The 9,004-nt window shown below is 36.8% G+C and overlaps 1 protein-coding gene across 4 annotated transcripts in view; it reads right to left on the bottom strand.

Annotated features, from left to right (window-relative positions):
* LOC146516596 (zeta-sarcoglycan-like) overlaps positions 1 to 9,004 on the bottom strand; it is a 396,328-nt gene that overhangs the window by 153,120 nt on the left and 234,204 nt on the right. The gene's annotated exons all lie outside the window — the stretch shown is intronic.

The following is a 9,004-nucleotide window of genomic DNA, read 5'->3' on the forward strand; positions in this document are numbered from 1 at the left end:
TAATGTGGTTGCCCCTTATTCATCTACTAATAAATATATTTCATAAAAAGATACATTTAAGGGAGCTAAGTTCACAAAATCCAAGCTCCTATGCAACACATGGAGGATAAATAAATCATTTTAAGCTTTTTTTCTTATTCGTTATCAATTAGTGTGAATAGCAGTACTTGACACAATTATATATACCTGAAGATCTTAAATGGAAATAATTGAAAATATGTTGACAGCTTTTAAGGCTCTGTAGATACCAAATACTCAGTAATATTAGGCACAGCATTTATTCTCAAATCCTGGGTTCATCAACGGTCAAAATTGAAATATTATATTTAATTATCAACGGCGAATCATTATCTTTTATCATTTATTACGTTAGCATTTAATTCAACACCAATTATGTTATGTAATTATGAAATAACTAATAACAAACAATGTGTAACTGGATACACATATTCTATTGATTTGGCATTCAGCAACAAAGTCTCATGAGAGCTCTAGTTTTTCTATGCTAACGCAATAGTTGCTTTATCCCAGTCAAAGCAATGGAGTGGCAGATAACCATATAGTTTACAACACAGAAACAAAACAGTAGAAACAAATTTTAGCTGGTCAGAAAGACATATGAAAGAAATCCATGAAGTTTGGCAAATGAAAAAGAGGATAACTGGAAGAAGGATGTGTTGTGGTAACCATCTTCTAAGAAAGGCTTTGTACTAAAATGAACCTTCTTTCACTTTGCATTGACTGTGAACTGCTATTAACTTGTATTTCCATTACAATAACTGCCAAGAAAGATTTTGATGATTATAAATTAATGTTTTCTTTAAATTTCTAAAAGCTCTTATGATAACTAAGGGCTATATAAATATGCGCATCACTGCTCTGACTAAATCTGGTTTTATGGTCTCACGAATGTGTCTATATGCGTACATGATGCGGGCCAGACAGGGGGGTTTTCATCCCCCCCAGACACCCCCCAATGCAGTTCTCCAAGATCCTGACTATGCGACGCTGGAAGCAGATGACAGAAGCGATTGTCGAATGTCAATTGGTTGACAAGTGGGCTGAAATAGAGAAAGGCGCAACAGCGGAGTTCACCCGGAAGAGTAAAAACTTCAAAGATCAAAAATTACAGCATCAAAAGCACAGACAGAGGCTGCAGAGGAAATTTTCATTGTTTTTAACACTCAGTTCCACTTCAGCACTTTGTATGTCATAACTTTGCTCTCCTTACAAGAATGGCCCACAGACCTGCTGTACCACATACTTGGTACCTCCATCTTGGTACCTCCATCTGACAACAAAGCTCACTGCAGGCAGACGTGCTGTCCTACTTCTGCTCGACCATAAAAGCAGCTTCAAGCTTGTGCTTCTGCTCACATCAAAGCAATGTTTCTGATGAGCTTGCTGACTATGTTTGATAAAAATGGCTTAATACTTAATCGACATGAATGAATACTCAGAATATCGTTATATCAGACTTAAATGGTAAAATTCAGTTCCTTTAAAACAGACATGACGGGTATGAAGAAAGTCAAGCCTCTAATAAAGTAGAGTACTAGAGTAAAAAGGCAGCTCCTGTAGTATGTCAGATCGGTGGTTAGGAGAGTGCAGAGTCCATAAATGTGTAACAGATGTGTTGAATATAGCGTTGTTAGAGTTTGGTGAGTCTTTTTGATTCCGTAAGAGTTATTGAGCAGTTATTATTGTCAGTTATTCAGTTATTAAGCATAAAAACAACTCTGAAGGGTTTACTAATCAAAAGAAATGAGTTAAAAAAGTAGGTTTAAAAAATTACAAAAATTGGAAAAATGATCAAGAAATTTTAAACAACGTAAATAGAGGCTGGGGAGATGGCAACTGTCTTACTGCCTCATTACTTCGCAGTGCAATTGCTATTTGAAGTTTTATGAGTCAGACAGTCTGTGAAGTGACTTTTTTTTCTGAGGTGGAACTAAAACATTCTGTATTGAACCTTTTCCAGCTTCAACTGAAACATGTGTTATTCAGTGACAACAGATTAGTCTTGCCTGCTTGGCTTCCAGTTTTCTTTTCATGCTCAAAATGTTTGACAAAGTGTTCATGGAAATAGTGATTCTGATCCCATTGATTATCATTAATTGTTAGCAACAGCAAAGCAGCAGAGCCTTTCAAATTGTAATAGTGCAAGCTGGTTGTAAGGGCAACTTGGAGAAATTTGTAGGACAAAACAATGAAAACAATGAGTAATGGTATAGAGTTGAACTCATACAACATATACCGGGAAGGGGGGCATACATGAACCCCCCAAATAAATATATAATTACCTACCTTACTGTTGGATAACAGTAACCATTCATTAATGAAAAAAATAATATTCTTTAATTACAATGGCTAATAAGAGAATGGAAATCTACATGTTTTGTATGTCTTTTTCAACTAAGTGTGCTTCATTGCTAAGAAATCTACAGGTGCTTGTCCCCCAAATACCTACTGGAGATACACTTTCTGTGTCATCATTACACAGTAAGGTACACTCCCTTGCCTCTATACTTACTTAGTACTGACTTATTTTGGAAATAAGTGTGAGCTTATGAAACGTCCGAGCTATTGTTGTAGATAGTTTTTTGAAATAGATATTTTTTAACGTTATTTTAACCCTGAACCACGATTGTTCTAAACCTAACCAAGCCATTTTCTTGCCTACATCAAACCAAAGTGTACCTAAAAACCAGATGCAAAAGAACAAGAAAATAATTCTGTTAGAAAGCCCTTAAGGCAATCTTCTCCCACTTGCACTCTTGGCCTATATGGAGAAGGACCTGAGGGAGGTTTTCAGAATGAATAAACCCTTAAACACAAAACACTTCAGGGTTAACTACTTTTTCACCAATGCTATTTACTTTAAATAAAGAGAGTGGTGAAAGGCAAATATACAAAAAAGGCTGCCATATATGAAAACTTTAAAAGATATATCAAATGTCAAAGACACACTTCCTTATAACCGCAAAGTCTTTGAAATACAATAATGAAGGGTCTTCTTGTGAAAGAGTAACAACCATTAATAAGAAGTTGCCAGGTAGTAATGGTGTTGCTTGCACACAGGTATGATAAAAGAAAAAGCATGATATTTAAAACATGAACTACTGTTTCTTACTCAAGTCATGAAAACATGATGCAGCATTTCAAATACCAGAATGTTTTTAAGACCAGTTAAGCTACATTTCTACAGTAGGGATGTCAAAGTGATTTTACATCGAGGGCCAAAGTGGGCTGGACAAGTAAAACTTCAATTTTTAACTACACACTTAATTCATGGGATATCTTATATTAAGATAAAGAAGTGCAATATCAACAGCATATGTCAGTTCTTTTACATGATAAATGTGTGAAAAACAGAAAACGGTCTTGTAATTCACTGCCCAGATTGTCCTCTATTTATAAAACCTAAAGTTTTTGTTGTTTGATGAAGATTTTCTTGTTTTAACCAAAATGTCTATACTATACAGTAAAAAAAAAAAAACGTGAATTTTTCTGTCATTTAACTGTTGATCTATTACTTAACCACTCTGGTTTAGTGTGAATAGCTATGGGGGAGTTCTTCACCAGCAGGAAAGGCTGAAAAACTTCAGCCTCCTTCATGTTTTCCAAACCCACCTAGCACCCCTAATTGGACATTTTGCCAGGCCAATATTGACACTGCTGTACTAGAGCTTAATAGAGAAACAGTGTGATGGCCTTACTTGCAATCACACATCTATCCTGTCGGGAATCCCATGTATAGCTGTGGTAGGGGTGCTGTTGGGTTGATGCAACATACCTAGAATGGGTGTGTTTGTGTTCCCTATAAGTACGGTAAACAGAATGTGCACATTTATAGACGTCCTATTCAACCCAGTGCCTTTAAAGGGAATGATGGATTCCCTCATCATGACGAGGTTAACTAGTAAACTGTCCCATTAGATGAAACAATACCATATGCAAGGTTATGCACACAGTACACGCACACCAGTTGTATACAAACGAAAGACATGTTTACCACAATGACTTTTCAGTGTCCAAACATAGACATGCACGTGCAAAGACACATAATAGGTCTGTGTGTCCCTGCGATGATGGATAGGCTGCGAAACTATTTTGCAGGGGCTTCTAATATTCAGGAGTGTTGTAATTTTTCATACAACCTTTTATGTCAGCAAGTAGACCCAGAGAAAAACAGAGAGCAAGAGGGAGTGAGTACAGTGTCACCTTTGGTTAGAAAAAAACAACTGGAAAAATTGCTTAAGGGATGCACAAATTGGGAAACTATAAAACTGCTTTGGTTGCTCCTTGGCTTGTTGAACTGAGATACTATGTGAAGGTTTAAAAAAAAGCATTGTATGGCAAAATGTTAACTTTTTTAAAAGTTAATTTGGACCTTTTAATTTTGATATACCACTGAATAACAGTTGAATTCAAAAGAATTTCTGTGAATGCTTAGTGAGTAATATAAATGACCATTTGTAGGTGATAGTTTGGCATATCTATGAATTTTTACAAACTGCAAAATCCATGTCACATTACAGAATTTCTTTCAATTTTTCACATGAGGCATTAATAGCTTAAGACCTCTTTATGGAATATATGGCAAAAAATATGAACTTATAGCATTTTTATTGGTTATCTTTCTCTTCTCTCACTCTTCCACTGCACCTCTTATCTTTCTTTCTTGCTTTTTCCACATATTACACAACTCACTCGATTTTAGGGCGCACCAGCACAGCTCTAACAGTGCCAGACTCAGATTAAAGGATGGAGTCTAAAATGGTTAAACCACACACGTGATATGCAGTGCAGCCAAAGTAATTTCCTTTATCGAGAATTTCAAGTGTTTTGTATATATGAGCTGAAATTTTGTTTAAAGTAAAACTTTAATGTCTGCAAGATTACCAAGGTGTCCAGTTAGCATTCACAACAGCCAAGTTGCAAAGCAGCCATTGAAGAGTTACTAAAGAATTCAACCATAACTGTCCCTATTGCACATTAAAAAAGTATATTGTCCTCATTCCACTTCAGGCTTTTTACTGTACAATAAATAAAAAAATAAAGCCATGTGTTTATTATTGGAGACATGCTTACATATCGGATTCATGTTGTTTTAAAATTAGCCATTGTGGATTCCTCTCCCATGTGCTCTGTTAATTTGCTGTTGCTGCTGCCATTTGCTGTTAATGCAAACTCAGCACATTCCCCATCTGTTTCACACTAAAACACTTTGAAAGAATTCAACCCCCTTAACTGCTCACTTACCTACAAGGCCTTTTTTTGTTAAATATCAGCAGACAATTCTCATCTATCAGCACTGATGTAGAAAGGTCAGAGACTAACCGCTATTATAAAAGCGATCATAATTATAGCCATAAATGATGTAATGTGTTAATAATATATAAAGTCCAAAATGTACTTTTCATCCTTTCCTATTTGTTTCCTTTAATCTAGAGTAATTTTGCATACGCTAGACCGCATGTTGGGAAGTATTTGTTGTTAACTGAACAATCAGTTCTCGTACGTACCATGTGGAATCAAGAAGATTGACGAGGGAATAACAATCACAGAAAGATGAAAAGGCATATTTTAAACTGCAAGGCTTCTACTGTGCTTCTGGTCAGAAGTTTCACGTTGCTATGATTATTTTATCTGCATATCAAGCAGATAGAAAGAAAACAAAAGTCAATCAAACGAGCTTTCTTCTTCTTGAGCACTTGTGCTAAAATCAGCGGTAGTGCTGTGCAGTACTAGAAATTTTTGTATCAGTTTGATGATAAGTAAATAGAGGGCCAGTATTGCCAATAGCGATACGGATACTTTTCACCTATAAGGGTAACTTATGTAAGGAATAGCAGTGTGTCATGATTTATGAGCTGCATCAGTAACTGAGTTCTTTTGGAGACTTAGAATCTGAATGTACCTCTGTATCTCTATAACACTCTGAACACTCTGTGTCAGTTTTCGTTATTTAAATATTCTATAGGCTATAAATAAAGTAGACAAGACAGTCACCACAAAAAGGTTCATATGCTGGTATTGATCCAATACCAGTGGTGGTGTCAATACTATTTGTTGATGTGTGCAACCATAGCTGTACCTGTTAATTGAACACCGTAACAATAAAGTAATGTAATGTAATGAATGTGGTGTAATGTATTACTTTTTTAAATAACAACCCTAACAAAGTTCTCAACACAGAAATAAGAAATTGACAGAGTTCAAGTTAAACACACTAGTAATTATAGTACTGTTCCAAGAGAGTGTCTTCAAAATATGCTGGCCTTCCAGCAGCTCTGACAGGCTAGAGAAACAGCTTGACGAAATGTCTCTTTTTCTCAGAATGTGAAGTCTTTTCATTTCTGTGTTACATTAGTTGTTTGTTGTATACTGAAGGTGCAGTTGAAACTGACCATTTAACATCATCCTCACCCACACATGGAACTGAAAGTTTTCTATTATAACCTAAGGCACCAGATCAATACCAAGCACAAAAACAGATAGTTAAACTAACCTTGAACTAAAAGTTCCAACCACTCTCATGCAATAGTATGAACCTTAATCATGGTATATAAATTAGTATACATTTTCAAGTTTTGGAATCTAAACGCATCGTGATGCAGTGGCGCTGTCATCTCAAGCCAAAAGCATTGTGGGTTCAAACCTCCTGGTCAGCTTCCTGTGTCTACAAGAAATGGTTAGATACTAAATTGGCTGTAAATGTGGATGCTTGTGTGTGGTTGTCTGTCTGTCTCTCTTTGAATGAACTGTCAGCCTGTTAAGGGTGTACCCTGGCCCCACGTTGTGGAAGGGCTTTTCTTTCTTTAGTAAGTGAACTTTCTGTTATGATGATGTAGCTACAGGGGAGAGACTGCTTCACACAGGATGACAAATATTAACCTTTCTAAAGTACTGGGTTGCGTTGACCACAGCTGCACACAAATAGACATCCCTTAGTGTCCACAAATGATGCACTTGCTCTGTCTCCTTTGTGTGAGCCCCCACCTGCGCCCTGAATCACCTTTGACTGACAAATGACAGCAAAGAGTTTCCTGCTGCTTTGCCCAGTCCACACAAACCACTCATCCACACAAATTGCACAGAATATCACAAAGGGACAAGCTGACAAGTGCAGTTAACATCACCTTGCTTTCACCAACAGCTGTGCCCCACTTCACCTCTATAGCCTGAGAGACAGTCTGACTGACAAATGACAGCAAAGGTTTAATGCCTTCTCACACTTGTGTTTGTCTACTTGCCCCACAGCTGTCACCCCACTCACTCTTGTTGTAAAAAAATCAAATAAATCTAAAGTGTTAGGTAAATGGGGAGAGAAAAGAAATAATCCTGCAAGGCTCAGTGGTTAGATGAATGCTTGCCACTCACAATTGGACAAATAATTAAAAAAAACTTGTCAGCGACTTTCAAGACATTGGAGCGCCAAAAACTCACATTACTGAAAGGACCCGTGTATTATTTTGAGGTTTAATGAGTGCAAGATCAATGTATAACTTGTGCATATTTTTAGAAATTTATCATTTAACTTGTTTCAATACTTCAACAAGTCTCCATGTTTCTGTTATGCAATTCTGCCTAAACTTTGCATAGGTTATTTTAGTTTAAGAAAGATTAATGTTCATAGCACAGAACATCAATCATAACAGTCTTAACTCCACTATAATGGAATTAAGACTGTTATTGATAGAGCTATCCTCAGGGGTTAGAGTGGAATTTGGCAGGTGGGGAAAGCTTAGGTTCCGGTGTGGCAGTGCAGCGTATAAAATCTGACTCAAATTGAAATCGAGTCACTTAATAATTTATTTTTAAAGCTCCAGCTTAATCAGCTACCTGTGCTACTAGTGCTCTGAGGTTTATTGCTCTTCATTGATTTAGCTGAATGCTTATTACAACACATAAGCAGATGTTACATGAAGCATTATTGCTTCTTTTCAACACCTCCAAGCCAAAATAGCAAAAACGGGGAATTAGGTATCATCCGTTTAAACTGATGACTTCTCTCAAAGTCCCTCCAGAACCAACTCCTATTAGTCTGCAACTATATTAAAACACATGTAGGCATTTATTTGGGCAGTTATTTTAAAATAGTAAATGTAAATGAACTCCATGTCAGTGGTGAGCATGACATTAAAACTCCTTCCAGTCGATGATTTATATCATATAGCATATGCATCAAAATAAACTATTTCCAGCAGTGCAATATTAGTCCTAAGCATCCCAGAAACGACACAGAAAGTCATAAAGTCAAACATAACTTTTAAAAACTCCAGTATAGGCTCATAAGGCCCTGATGGTAAAAAACCACATATCCGCAAATGACGTCACTTCCGGTTTCGGGCAGGTAATGGCGGACATGCGATAGTTCGCGCTGATGGACATAGGAAGTGTTACAAACAGCTGATTGGATCGGCAAAGCGTGTTTCTGGAATATTATGTTTTTGTTCCTGCAAGCATTTTTTAATGCAATTTTTGCAAAGCTATATGTAGAAGGAAACCGTGACCTAGGACAAGCTGATGGCATAAGATGTAAGTACTCCTCCGGTTTCATATGCAAATAAAATTATTGCGCTAGCTTACGTGGTTGCAGTGTTACCGGGATTTAAAAATAGTTATGCAAAACTGAGTGTGCCCGCTCCGACCGGCTTTAAAGGGTTAAGCCACTTCAGTCTCTGACTGTAGAAGTCACTTGGATGAGAGATGAAACGTTTCTCCCACTGAAAACGTTACGTCCAGTTGAACAGAATCGACTTTTTGGGATTTCCTTGCCTAGATGATTGAGCATGCATCAAGACGTCCCTCACTGAAAACTGTACTGCTAATTACCTAGTTTAGCTTGCATTTACTCTCTGGTATAAATTTGAATAACATGAAGTTATTATCATTTAATTTGTTGCCAGGTGTGTTTCTCTCTGGATCTGTATAATGTCAACACATCCGACCCAGTGCCTGCTTAAAACAAAAAAACCCAATCAAACAAAAAAAACAA

This window comes from Neolamprologus multifasciatus, chromosome 6 (genome assembly GCF_963576455.1).
Source record: "Neolamprologus multifasciatus chromosome 6, fNeoMul1.2, whole genome shotgun sequence".
Lineage (NCBI taxonomy): Eukaryota > Metazoa > Chordata > Actinopteri > Cichliformes > Cichlidae > Neolamprologus > Neolamprologus multifasciatus.